This window comes from Macaca nemestrina, chromosome 2, assembly GCF_043159975.1.
Source record: "Macaca nemestrina isolate mMacNem1 chromosome 2, mMacNem.hap1, whole genome shotgun sequence".
In the NCBI taxonomy this organism is placed as follows: Eukaryota; Metazoa; Chordata; class Mammalia; order Primates; family Cercopithecidae; genus Macaca; species Macaca nemestrina.
The window spans coordinates 11,886,863-11,901,448 of record NC_092126.1 but is presented as its reverse complement, the minus strand read 5'-3'; positions in this window follow the sequence as shown (position 1 = coordinate 11,901,448).

Here is a 14,586-nt window from a genome sequence, read left to right as displayed (position 1 = left end):
AGCTCTCTGGAGCCCTACTTCCTGCAGATGAAACACTGGCATGATCAGACTGTTTTGGTGCGGTTACAAGATTAAGCAAACAAAAATACAGACAAATAACAAGTAACATTTAGTATAACCATGTCACAAGCAGTATTTGTGTCCTGTATTCTGTCTGACAAGCCTATTTTAAGGAGGATCTTTGTTAAATTACCTTATTCACTGTACCCCTAGAAGACATCCTGGCTCTTTCTTTTGGATGGAACTAAAAAGCTACTTCTGTTTATTCATTCCTTAAGGGAAATGGCCAGAGCTGAATAATTTCTGAACCCACCATTAGTGCTTGGCATGAAACTTTGTATATCTAGAAATAGTAGACAAATAGGCAGTGAATAAATTTCCTAAAGTTAAGATAGACAATCTTACTTACATGTGGTAAAATCACTCATAATGATGTTTAGATCAGCAAGATAGGGTATTAGTAATGGGTAAGAAGAAATAGAAATAAAAGGAAAGGGTAGTAATGAAAATGAGTTTGGAACAATGAATATAAAAATCCAAATAATGAAGATTTGCTGTATATAGGTAACAGAGAAGCATATGGTTCTACCACAAGCTGGCTTGGGCACCTTGCCTATTTCTCAACCTAGAAATGTGAATAGTTGTAAATAGGAAAAATCCTAGCATCCCCTTGTTTCCCCACCGCCAGGGCTGCAGACTTAGTCTTGACCAAGCTTAGGGACAAGCCTGACTTGGGAGGGCACCTGAAAAGCCCGGTTTCATTTTCTGGTAACTCAGCCTCACCCCAGAGGAATGCTGCCCTAGATTTGGACATTGTATCCTGGTTTTGACATCATGGAAAGTACTCATGGTCTCCTAAGACAGAGACACTTGAACTCATTCTCAATAGTCCCATTAGGGACTAGATTCTATTCTGGAACCCAGTGGCAGCACCTAGCTCCCTTCTCCAACATGTCTTTGTTTCACTTAACAGCCTGGATATCATCATGTTGCTTTGTGTACTCCTATTTCCTTACTCAGGTTATGAGTTAAGATATTTTATCACCCCCTTTGAGTAACACTCTTTAGTAGATAATAACTTTGCTCCACCTAGATCTGTTTGGATCCTCTATTGTCATTTTTGTATGTACACACACCATTCAATATCCCTTTGCTTTCAATTGATACAACATCCATTTCAAAGAGAACTGTCTGCAGACTTTCATAGCCCCATGAACTCAGAGCAAGAAAAGACAGAGTATTTAGGAATTTATATTCTCCCCTTGTCTTGGGCAGCCTACCAGGTTCAGGAATATGTAAACCCAATCTCCTATTCCTTGGGGTTTCCTTGGGGCATAATTTCACGGTGGCATAGCTCACGCTTCAGAGTTTCCCTGTGGGATGAGGCTGAAAACTACCTTCTGTGGGACTCTGCTTGGCTTCCTTCCTTTCCTTGTTTCCTGCACTGCTTTACTGGTTCCCTCTAAAAGCACTCCCTTAATAAATCATTGCAAATAAATCCTTGCTTAGGTTCTACTTCTAGGAAACCCAACCTAAGGCACCCTACACCATACCTGTTGCCCTCTTGTTATGGAATTGGACTAGTCCAGAATCTCCTGGATTTCCCAAGTAGGCAGGTGTAGTCACAAATCAAGGTTATTTCCACCTTCCTGCAGGGGCTTGTAATGCCAGTAAATACAAGAGTAGCTTCTAATTCATATTTTGCATTACTGTCTCTCAGCAGGAGATGCAACAAGCATTGTGAGGCTGTGCTAATCTCCATGCAAACCACTAGCTCTTTCCCATTTAGAAATCAAAGCTTTTCATCAAACTTTATTCGTATTGGAGGTGTGCTGTTGACTCTGCCATTTGAAATTTGTTTCTGGGACATTGATTTACTACCTGTTATGTTAGTGCTATATATTTATAATAAGATACCTGAATTTTATTGTTCCATCCTTTTAAATTCCCAAGACATGCAAAGAAAAGAAGTTCATTGTGCTTCCAGTGGGGCTGATTCTCAGGGAATTGTAATACTTTATTTCTCAGAAATAGTTGGACTCTGTGGCAGTGAAATTGTAAGATGGATGGGGTTAGAAAAGTGAGTGTTGTCTCCCATTAGAAACTTGATAGGGGAAATAAACAAGCAAGACTTGATCAAGACCATCCAGGGAGTCAATGACAAGGAAAGAGGAAAAGCATCTCAAAGCTGTGTGCACTCAGCAAAGCAGAACTTTTCTCTGTATTTAAAGTCTGTCATTTGGGCAGGTGTTCTCTGTGTCAAATCTTCCCCAAACAGAAACAAGATCAGTCCTTTTCTCTTCTGTGTCCCTACAATCCTCTTCTGAAGCTCTTGAGAGAAATCGCAAGAGATAGAGTTTCCAATGCTATCTTGAGCCATTTGAGAGCTGATGCTGTCTTATTTCTCTCTTAATTTCTAATACTAAGCAGTGAAGCATTTTTATAGTGATTGTCTAAAGAAAAAACTCTACTGAGTAGAACTCAATAAGGTGCTATCCTTGCCATCAAAATATTACTGACTAAGGAAGGAATGGGAATGATGGAAAAGATTAATTGATTCCAGCAACAAAAAAAAGATCAGGATGTTCACCCTTTACGCTTTCTCATTATGGAATTAGACACATCCACATTCAAAAAGGGATGTGGTGTTGAAAAGATTAAGGGGCTTCATGACTGTCATGGTAGTATAATCATTCATCACTAGCTCAATCATTCTTTCACTGTCTGTTTATAAACATAAGCTTTGATTTTATGAGCAACTCAGTGTGAATAACACAAATGGCTATCCATCTAGAGATGACTCTGGGCATAAATCAGATAATTATACCTGGAAATGGAGAACCAGAAAAGACTAGAATGCATGCCCACTGAGTGGATGAACTGCTAAGGATGGCCCCAGGAACATGAGGAAAAGAGGCAAGCGAGGAAGGCAGAATGTATCACCAAAAATGTGTTCATTTAAATGGGTGAAATCCACAGACAACACTAAACTATAGAAGAAGACCTGAAAGGGTAGATTGTACGATTATTTTTATGCAAAGTATGAAAATAGACAAAGCCAATCTATTCTATGCAAAGTTAGAATAACAGTTGTCCTTCTATGGTATAGATAAGGACTAGAAGAGATGAGGGCTCTGTGCTGGCAATATTCTGTTTCTTGATCTGGGTTCTGGATACATGAACTTATTGTTCATAAAGTTTCAGTATGCTATACACTAATGGGCACTTTTAATTTATATTAGTCTTTATAAAAAAGGAGAACTGCAATTGGCTTTTGGCTGAGAGAGCTTCCTTGCCCCGCCCCCAAAATATGAAAGGAGAGACAGTTCTCATTTCTTAAATTTCAGAATATTACCAAGAATCATTGTCCCAACAGTGGACTTTGGAGGAATTCAAGGTTGGAGCTCATATTGAGGCTTACCGAGTTGCCTTCTGGAGAAAAGTCCCAGCATACTTCTTTCTCTCTTCAATTTCTTCTTGAACATAGACACCTTATAAATTGAAACACAACTGAGGCAGGACCTTATGCTCTGAAAGGAAAGGACACTGGAGAATCTGTACTATGCTGGAAATTTGTGGTGATCTCTTATTCTCATTAATGGGCTTTCTCTGAACTGCCCTTCCTCACACTAGAGAGTAAGAGCCAAGCATTTTTCTATTGTATTTCATCAAAGCTAAAATTTGCCTTTCCACCTTTTATGTACATATATGCACATGAAGAGAAATAACCATAGATTTCTGGGTCTGTCTCATCCTGAACCCTGCTATTTAATATTTTATTCAGTTTTATGCTTGGATTCCAATTATTTTCTGTATGTTCCTCATTCCTAGCTAAAATCAGCCTCCTATGGAAAGTTTGTCTATCTAGGGCTTGCTTCTGTCCCTAGGCAACATAGGTTTCATAATTTGCCTTTCATCCTAAACAAAGAGTTCCAGAGTCTGCACGATCCATCTCCTCTGACAGCCTCGTTACCTCCATCTTGAAATGCTTACATAGATTCCTAGAAAAACTTTGAGTTACTTTGTCAGCATGTCACTTTATTAGTCTGCCCCAGCTTCCATAAGAGAACACCACAAACTGAGTGGCCTAAACAAAATACATTTATTTTCTCTCAGTTCTGGAAGCTGCAAGTCCAAAATCAAGGTGCCATCAGGGTTGGTTCCTGGGGAAGTCTCCCTCCCTGGGTTGCAGACTGTGTCTCCACATGGCCTTTCTTCTGTGCACGTGTGGAAAGAGAGAGAGAGATGGCGTCTCTTCCCCTTTTTATAAAGACACCAGTCTTCTCAGATTAGGGTCCCACTCTTATGACCTCATTTAACCTAATGACCTTGTTAAAGGTTCTATCTCCAAACAGAGTTACATTGGGGATTAGGGCTTCAACATGTAAATTATGGGATAACACAATTCAGTCTATCACCGTCACATTACCTTCTGTTTTTTGTTTTCTTTTTTGTTTGTTTGTTTCTTTTAGCATTTTTGGAGTCATATGCGTCATTAAGTATTTTTTTTTTCCTGCTTACAGAAAACCACTTTGGAGAATACAAGACTATTAGCCATGGGTCCACTAATGGAATTTAAACCCAGTTTTATCTTAGCCTTGTATTTACAATATCATTATCAAAATAATTATACAACAATGATTCTATCAGTAACTGCCAAACTTTACACAAATCCAATGCTCTGCTGTTACAATGTCACATGTGGATGTCTGCTCTTGTAGCATTTTATAGAAGTTTGCATATTCTTTTCTCTTCTTCCAACAGTGGGGCAAGGTCAGTGCAGTTGCTCTTGAGACAATGGCAGTAATGGAAAGTAGCTACAGATGGATACATGGGCCAAGTGCTTTGCCTGAAAATGACTGACAAATTTCAACCTTTGAAGTCTGCTGTGTGCCTGATTTTAGGGGATGCTATGAAGCTACTAGTGAACTTTCAACATGGACTGCAAAGGAGAGCTGTATGCACTAGATGTCTCTAGCTCTACTTATTAGAAACATAGGTGGCTTTTAGGCCCGGCGCCTCCCAGATGTGCCATGTATGCCCCTCCCCCACAATTACAATCCTGGCTTTGGGTCAAGTTTCAGCATTGCACATGCCAGACAGGACCAGTCACTCAGGATGCAACAAAATCATTGCTGTATTTTCTCTAAACAGTGTATCTGCTGAAGACAATAATTTCCTTTTTAACAATCTATTTCCAGTAAGAATTAGAGCTCTCTAATAACTTGTGGTCTTCTGTAGACAGAAGATGGCTTTTTATTCCTTTAGTATAAATAGAATTCTAGAAATCAGAAAGTTTTAGGGCCACCAAAGTTGAGAGAGTCTACTTACTAATTGTGTGTATCTCAGTTTCCTCATTTGCAAAATGAGATCGTATATTAAATGAATTGGTATGTACTGCAAAGGCTCTTTTACGGGCTTAGTTATCACTCTCATTAATGTTATTATGATTACTATTTTTAATATTAACCCCCAAATATTGACTAAGTGCACACAAGGTGCAAAGCACACCTTACATATGTTGAAATATCTTTTTATGTCCCTAGATTTAAGAAACAATAAGTTAGGCCAACCTCTTTTTTTAAAGACTAAGAAGCTAGGGTTCAGAGGAGGGGAATAGTTTACTTAAGGTCATATGGCTACTATTTTCATTACATCAACAGACTTCATGTAAAAAGAGAATAAAGCATGACATATTCAGTCAGATGACCTCAAACTTAATGCTAACCTGTAACTATCACCTTTTGTCTTCTAAAACATCTATACTGAAATAAGCAGACTGCATGAATTAGGGAAAGACTGGGCTGGGAAATGTTACAGTGCTTGGGATGATTCCGTCTTTATGGTCTCTTTCTGTTTCTTACACACTGAGGCTTCCCCTGCCAATTTGTCCAAGTTAAGATGGCACTTTGGTGACGAACCCTGGCAGAACACACTGTTTACTGGTATAATAATCCAGCACTGTCAGCAGTCACTGCCAGGCCCAGCTCAGCCATCAGAGGGCATGCCTCACTGTCTTATAGGCAATGGAGGAAGAAGGTCACGCCCATGTACCCTAGCAATATATTGGTGACAAAAACAAGGTACTTCACTGATAAAAGAAAAATGTCTTGGCCATTCACTATGTAAAGAAACTTCTAAATTAATTCAGAATTCTGAACAAGAGAATATTAGTGATTAAGGAGACAGGAAAAACCAGACATGTGCCTAGAATTATTGACTGAGAACGGAGGTGATAATGCTAGAACTCTAGGCAGCTAAAAACACATCCTAATGAGGACACAGGAGTAGGAGATGTTTGTGTTCAGGCTGGCTCCTGTTCAATACTTTCACGTTTGTGCAGTTGGTCCAAAATGATTTATGTTCCTTGTCTACAGAACAGGATCTTTTGTCCTTAAATTTCCCAAAAGCAAATCAAAAGAGAGTAAAAGGCAGAGGCAGATGAAAATTAAATTTGTTCCACTGAGAATTCATAGATACAAAAGAGAAAACATCGTCATCTTTCAAGAAACTATTAATGACCGTACTATTGAACTTGGTAGCAGGGCATATAAATGTGGGTGAGGCTGGATCCAACTCTCTGAAGGATCAGGATGCCAACTGAGAAGCTGCTAATTAATTGCTAATCTAATGAGGAGAGGCGGGTAAGATAAATCTGCAAGAGATTTATAAAAAATACATCACACAGTTTATATTTGTACACTAAATCCTAACATTTGAATGCCACAGACATCTTTGTAATTCCAATGAAAGCTCTGAATCCTTCTTCCTAGAATTATATATATGTGTACAACACATGCCTTCAAGCACAGGTCCTCACTGGAGCCCAGATTAAGAACCTATACCTTGATGTATGTTTAGACTCACGCTTGCAATTACTTCCCATTTGAAAAAATTTGGTCAAAATCAGCTGGCAAGAATAACATATGTGAATAGAACAGAATAACATGTGAATGCCAGAGACCTAAAGATTTTGTGTCTGTATAAAGGACTAAAAGCAAATTAACAGTTAAAATAGACAAAGAAGAAAAGGGATTTAAAATATATGCAGGTGCTAAAATAAATTGGGATGCATTCATAAAGGTAAATGGGTAAAAGGTATATTTTATATTTTAAAATATAAAAAGTGAAAAAATATTTTATAAAATTTTGAAAATATTAATGGAAAAGCAATGAACAGAAGAGTATTTCCAATCTAATTTGTATAAAAATTAAAAAGTAAATTCATAAATATAATGACATATTATACATATATGCTGAATTTGCATAAGAAATTTATCCAAGGATGTACAAGAGAATTTACAGCAGTTACTATAGAAAAGAAGGAAGGGACAAATAACATTTTAAACTTATTTTTAATATGTTTGAATATTTATTAGGAGTATGCAGTACCTGAGACAATGGGAGACAGAATGACCTTTATAATTACTCAGGTTGCAGACAGAATCCAATCATGCTCTGGCTTAAGCCATTGCAACACAAAAAACTATGCATTAGGAACATCCCACAATTTGAGCACATTGAGTTTTTGCAGAAGCAGATTCTGAGCCAAAAATTTAGGAGCAAGTGCTTTATTAAGAAAATGTCTTAAATCAGCAAGGCAGCAGGGGAGTCAGGATAGGTTAGGAGAAGAAGCCAAACAAAAAGGCAATTTCAGGTAGAGTCCCATGCTCAGTCCCATCCTGCAGGGAGCACCAAAGTATAAATACACCTCAGAATTTGCCTTGCATGGAGGCAAAAGAGCGTGGTATTTCCACACCAGTCATCCATAGGCTATCCAAGTTGCCTATTGTTTGTGGAGAAGGGTATATAAAATTCCTAGAGATTTCTGGTTCTTGTACAGTAAGGTGACTCTAGTATCTAAGGGGAATCCTCTGAAGGCTGCAGGTACTAGCTGTTAGCAATGAAGTGCGCAAGAGCTGGGGATAGTACACAGAGAGGATAGGATTCTGATGGAACCTAGGTGGGGCACCAACCACACCCTCACATTCAGCAGATTTTAGCTTTCATGCATTTGACAGATATTTATTGAAGGTCTAGAATTGTGCCATCTAACATGGTAGCCACTAGCCATACACAACTACTGATCACTTGAAAAGTGGCTATTCCGGAAAGAGATGTTCTGTAAGTGTTAAATAAATACTGATTATTAATACTTGGTAAGAAGAAAAAGTCAAGTCAAGTATCTCAGTAATAATCTTTTTTACTTTGAATACACGTTGAAGTCATATTAGGTTATATACTAGATTAAATTAAAAATCATTGAAATTAAGTTTACCTGTTTCTTTTTACTTTTTTAATGTGGTTTCTAGAAGATTTAAAATTACATATGTGGCTCAGGTTAAATTTCTATTAAACTGCACTGATCTAGAATATGCCTGACACTGTTAAAGTGCTGGGGGATATTGCAGTGACCAAAGAGAGATGTGAGCCCTGCTGTCATGATGTTTGCAGTCAGTGGTTGTAACAGACAATTACCAAATGAAGAAATACAGTGTTACCATTTATATTAAATATGCTGATGGAAATAATAAGGTAATTTATAATGAGTAATAAGACAATGAGACAAGCAGAGAGGGATTTCCTTCAAAAAGATTCATCAGGAAACATGTTTCTGCACAAATGTCTTTTAAACCCAAAGAGAGACAGGAGTGAACCGTGCCTGGGGAGGTGGGGGAGAAGTGGTGAGAAAGATGAGTTGAAATGTTTTAAGAGTATTCCAAGTCAGAGAACATCAGATGTTAGGAAAAAGCATTTATGAATTGCTTAACTTTTTAGTTATACTATAAGTGGTCTAAGACCAATAAAGAAGTGAACATAAAATTCCTCTAGACTACAGACATCTAACTTGGCACACACAATTGACCTCTATGAAAAATGGTCATATTAGAAGGTTGACTGAGAAAGCGATTTTTTTCTTTTTCTGAATTAATGCTGACTTTCACCTTAGCCAGTAATGGCCAAACAACTTAAAATCAAAGTGTAGGTAATAGAGGCAGAACCCTTTGCTTATATTAAGATTTTTTAAAGTAAATTTGTAGAAGGTACCTTAAACACATTCACAACAGCTTGTTTATTTTCTACTTGGTGATTTTGAAGTGATGTTAACTGTTGTTGAATATATGTAAGAGTTTTAAAGCAGTTTTTAGAGGAAAAGATTGTTGAAGTGACATTTTCCAGCTTTCTTAACTGACAGGAAGTCAGAACGAAATGCTTTGAAATGTCTAGCTAATACCAAAAAGATTAAGACGTAATTCCCTAGTATATAAAAATTTGCTCCAAGAAATATAATTTTTCCATAGTATATTGATTTTTGGTAGTATGTATATATTCCTCGTAAAATTGTTAAAGTTAACTCTTCTTAGGGAAGTTTAGCTTCTCATATTGTTTTACCCAACTAGCACTAACATGATCCCCAATTATGTATTTTTTAATCTGACTTATTTCACATTTCAATTGAAATGTATGTAAGTATAAGGAAATGGTTGGTTCAAAGTTTCAATTTTGCCTCTTGAAAGTTGCCATAACTTCTGAATTAATATGTTGTAGCAAATTTAGAATTGAAATTCTAAGGAGTGGGGAAATTCTTCAAGACGTACATTTTTCTGAATGAGAAGCAGTTAAGCAGAGTTATCTCCCATTAGAAAGTATATGGGGTCTGATATATTTAAAGGTGGTTTAAGGGATAACACAGTTTTTTAGATAGTTTATTTTATCCAAAAAACATTTATTGGATTGTGGTCTTTTGTTAGGTACTAAAACTATTAATATTTCCTTCCTATGATCCCTGAACCTCGTAGGAAACTCAGGGGAGGGTACAACATGTCCCAGTGGGGTAAGTATTCCAAGAGAAGTATCTAGAATGCTGAGGAAAAAAGGTAGAAACAGCGACTCTCCCTGCAAGAAGTAAATCCGAGATGAGAAGGTGATATTTGACCTGGACCGTGAAGTAAGAGTAAGACTTGTATGAATACAAATGAAACAAAAGCATTGCTAGCAAAGACAGTATGAGAGAAGCTGTGGAAGTGTGAAACTGTCCGGGGGAGTCACTAAATTTTCAACACAGAATGTGGTAAGTAGTTCTGTGTGCCTAGAGCCTTAGAATATACACAAAAGTACCAGACGGCTTTGAACCAAAATGCGTTGAGGAAGAAATTAGAATTTATGTTTCATTTTTTCTTTTTAAAACACATGTAGATTTCAGTGCACATTCTCTAATTCTGTTAGACAAGGAGCAAATAAGAAGCAGCAAAGCAAAGACTTAGAAGCTTTTTTTAGTCTTTCTGATCACCTGCTTCATCCTCAGTAATTTACAAACTTTGTGTTATCTTTGTTCTCTTTGCTTTTCATTAGGATGATTATTGATTTATGAGCAGCTTTAATGTGGCTCTTTCAGGCATCCTGAATTACCCTGACAGCAGCTCTGTAAATAGATCAATTTCTGCCTTTCAAATTTGACGTCTTCTGTCCTAACAAACCATTACTTTGCCTCAACTCAGATAAAAGAATTCTTTATGTTTGGCAAAGTATCACTAAATTATCCTCTGAAGGGCTGAGGTAATATTATTCTTATTATGTTGAGTGGAAGTAATCCAGCATGTTGAACTTCATTAAAGGTCACTTGTTTACTGAGGAATGAAATTATTCTGTAGCCCTTAGACAACTGTGTTAACTATCCCCTTGAATTTAAGAGGAAAACAACAAGAGTCTTGGTCACTACCCTCACAAAGCATCCATGACTTGAGCTTTCAGCAACCTAGGATAAGCCATTTTTTGCATATGTAAAAGATGAGCACTCTTCTAGGGGAGGAGAGATTTCTAGATCCTCCTTTGCATTTTCTCCTTGTCATGACTCCAAACTGTGAACAAACACACGTTTTTTAAGTCTTTGTTTTTTCTTTTAAAAAAAAAAAAAAAGTGACATAATGGAATGAGAAACGAGTTTCCAGGTTAAAAAAGAAAAGAAGAAGAAAAGAAAAGAAAAGAAAAAAGAAAAAGAAAACACCTTGATTTTATTTCTTGCATATCTACTTAACTAGCTGTTATAGCATTAGGCTAAGAGTCAAAGTTCTGAAATTGTTCCCCACTTTATGAAACAGGGAACAGCACACCCTACTTTCTGGCTTGTTGGGAGGGATGAGGTAATACACGTAACAATTATTTTTAAATCATGCAACTCTTTATAAATGTAAGATTAAATGTATAAATGTAAGTTATCATTTACCCTGCAGCTCCATAGGGGTGAGAAATGAAACATAATTTTGCTGACATCTCCATTCAAAAATTGTCAGCAATTAAAATTGTCTTTATGTTCAAAGGATGAGTATACTGCGTTTCTATGAATCAGGTTTGCGAACCCAGTAGAAGAACGGGCAGGGGAAAAACAAGGGACATTTTCCAAGGTCAAAGCATTCTCTCCCAGATTATTAGCTCTGTGGGAAGCGATGGTCAACCTCATTGGTTGTTAGATAAATGCAAATTAAAGCAACATTCCTATGCTGTTTCAATGGATCATAAACTCCTTGAGTTTAGCCCACTTCTGTTTCTCTATTAGGAGTCAGGCTACACAGAGAAAGGTAAAAGCTCTGGCTTTTTTTCCCCATGGAGAGTTCTCTGAACAGACTTCTATATGGGAAATCCTTGGGTGGGCCCAATGATGACTGTAATTGGGCTGTCAAAAATCTCTAATTCCGAGGTTTGTATTAGGAAACCCAAATGCTTGCCACGCTCTCAATTGGCCTTATCAGTTAGAAAAAAAAAAAAAAAGATGTCATTTAGATTTCTACTCCTTGACTCCCTTCTTTTTCTTAATGGATGTCATTTATCCGGCTTCACTAACACCCTAAGATCTAAGCATTGGGCTGTGGATCTTAAAAGATAAACAATGAGTGTCATTTGGGAAGCAAAGGAACAGTAGACATTAAGCCTTTTTGTGGAATTGGCCTTGTGAGTTTTTACCGTGATAGCTTGCAGGGGCTCACATTGCATCTGTACGGTTTTTAATCTCGTATAGTTCTAGATAGGCAGCTGTAAGTTACTTTGAGTAAATGCTGGCTTTGGACAGTCACTGCAGCTTATGGCTGCTTTGTCCCATGGAGGGTAGCCAAGGCAGGACACATGTATGATCTAATAGAACAAAACACCTTCTGGTTTTAAGCAAATGCCACACAAGTCTGCCTGCACAGACTTCATCAAATGGCTTGTAGGTCAGACAAGGATCTTAGGATGCAGCTTCTTGACCTTGGACCAAAGGGTCACAGCTTCATCTGATATTACAGGGGAGTTAGAGATAGAACTAGATTATTTTGGTAAGCCTGGCAATATTGTCTGCTTTCAAATCGCTAGACATACTGGATTTAAGAATACAGAAGGCCAGCAGCAATGATCCACGCCTGTAATCCCAGCACTCTGGGAGGCCGAAGTGGTTGGATCACTTGAGGTCAGCAGTTTGAGACCTGCCTGGCCAATATGGAGAAACCCCACCTCTACTAAAAATACAAAAAAAATAGCCAGGTGTGGTGGCACATGCCTGTAGTCCCAGCTACTTGGGAAGCTGAGGCAGGAGAATCACTTGAACCCGGGAGTGAGCTCTGTTGCAGTGAGCCAAGATCACGCCACTGCACTCCAGCCTAGGTAACAGAGTAAGACTCCATCCTAAAAATAAAAAATAAAAATAAAAATAAAAGACTACAGAAAGAGCTGTGTGTCTTGACCATGGGTTCAAAAAAACTGCATAGTACATCTATTCAAAGTGACTTTGGATTTGGCATTTACCTGAATTCTAATGATGCCTTTAGATTTCAGATACCCATACTGAGTCTTCACCCTTAGAAAGATGGTAAGTTTTATTTTAAAAAATTAATAAAAACAAATGAGTCTTTATTAAAAAGGTAATATATGCTACCTTCTCAGGATAAGAGAAAGAATCATTTTAAGGAAATTCTCACAGCCAAAAAGATTCTGGATAATTTTAAAAACCTATGCCTGCAACTTTAAGATCAGTCATAGTATTCAGTAGTAACAAATCCTTTGAAAAGTCATACTTGAGTTTGTGTCAGAATAAGGAAAGATGGATTGTTTAAACTGAAGAAAAAGCTATTCTTAAATGTTAAAATTTTGCAATCTAGACAGATATTAAGGGGAAAATTAGATCTTAAAGGCCACGATAGATTGAAATAAAATGGAAAGGCGATCGGCCCAGTTTTAACTCCTCTTAAAGAGGCATCAGAAGAAAAGAGGGTTCTCTTAGCCCTTGAGAGGTTTGAAACAGTCAACAGAGCTCAAGAGAATTTCAGAGGAAGGAAGATAAATTATTGGAGCATATCGAAGCTTTTCCACCACCAGGTATCAGGATCCAAGGTCCTAAGATGAAGTGGCTTCAAAAAATTGCTGATGGAAGAATCATAGCAACGGCAACTAGGAACCTCTGCTTAAAGACTAGGGCAGCCCTACCAAGCAGTTACAGAAAATCTGGGCAGTTAAGAGGACAAGATCTGGAAGACTAGCACAAAACAAAAACACATTTAAAAAGTAAGTTTGAAAGTGACATGGCCATTGGAAGTGGAGATAAAATATTGCCTGTACTCTTAGGTGTCATGATACCCACAAATGCCTCCCCACACCAGACAATGTCTCCATTGACATTTTTGCAACCCTGGGATTAAGTCAGAAATACAATATTCTAGATCCTGACAAGTTTTGCTGTTATTTTAACTAAAACGTATTTTTAGGCTCACAGAAGAAGGCTATCTATTTTCTCATTATAAAAATCATGTTGGCTGAGTGTGGTAGCTCACACCCATAATCCCGACACTTTGGGAGGCCGAGGCAGGAGAATAGCTTGAGCCCAGGAGTTTAAGACCAGCCTGAGCAACATAGTGAGACCCCCATCTTAAATTAGTCAGATGTGGTGGTACACACCTGTGGTCCCAGCCGCTCAGAATGCTGGGCGGGAGGATTGCTTGAGCCCAAGAAGTTGAAGCTGCAGTGAGCTGTGATGGTGCCATTGCACTCTGACCTGGGCAGCAGAGCAAGAACCTGTCTCAAAATTATTATTACTAATAATAATGCCAAACTTTATATAGTAAACATTCACTTGCCCTTAAAAGATAATAAATAATGAGTTCTATAACCAAGAAACTGTGATTATAAAACCAACAAATAGCCCACATTTATGGGGAATCAGAGGATTCAGAGAAACTGAATAGATCTGTTCAGAAAAATAAACCTGATTTGGACTTTACTGAAACACCAAATAAAATAAGCATGTCTATGTAACAAAAGCACTCTCAGCAAATGTTTTCCCAAAGTGAAACATTCCAAACAGAAAATTTCCCAGTTTCTAAAAGTTGAAATGTTTAACATCAGCCATCTTCTAGAGAAAGCAAAACTTACATGAATAGTTCAGGAAAAGCTGGTGGGTCTCCTGACCACCACTTTCACTCCCCATTTGCATTTCTCTTAAAAGTGTCCTAGGTAATTATCTATGACCAAACCTACAAGTCATTCATTTATTCTTTTATTCATGAATCTATCACAAGTCTCATGAATAAGGCCCACTTATATAGTCTACCAGTGGAGGGAGGC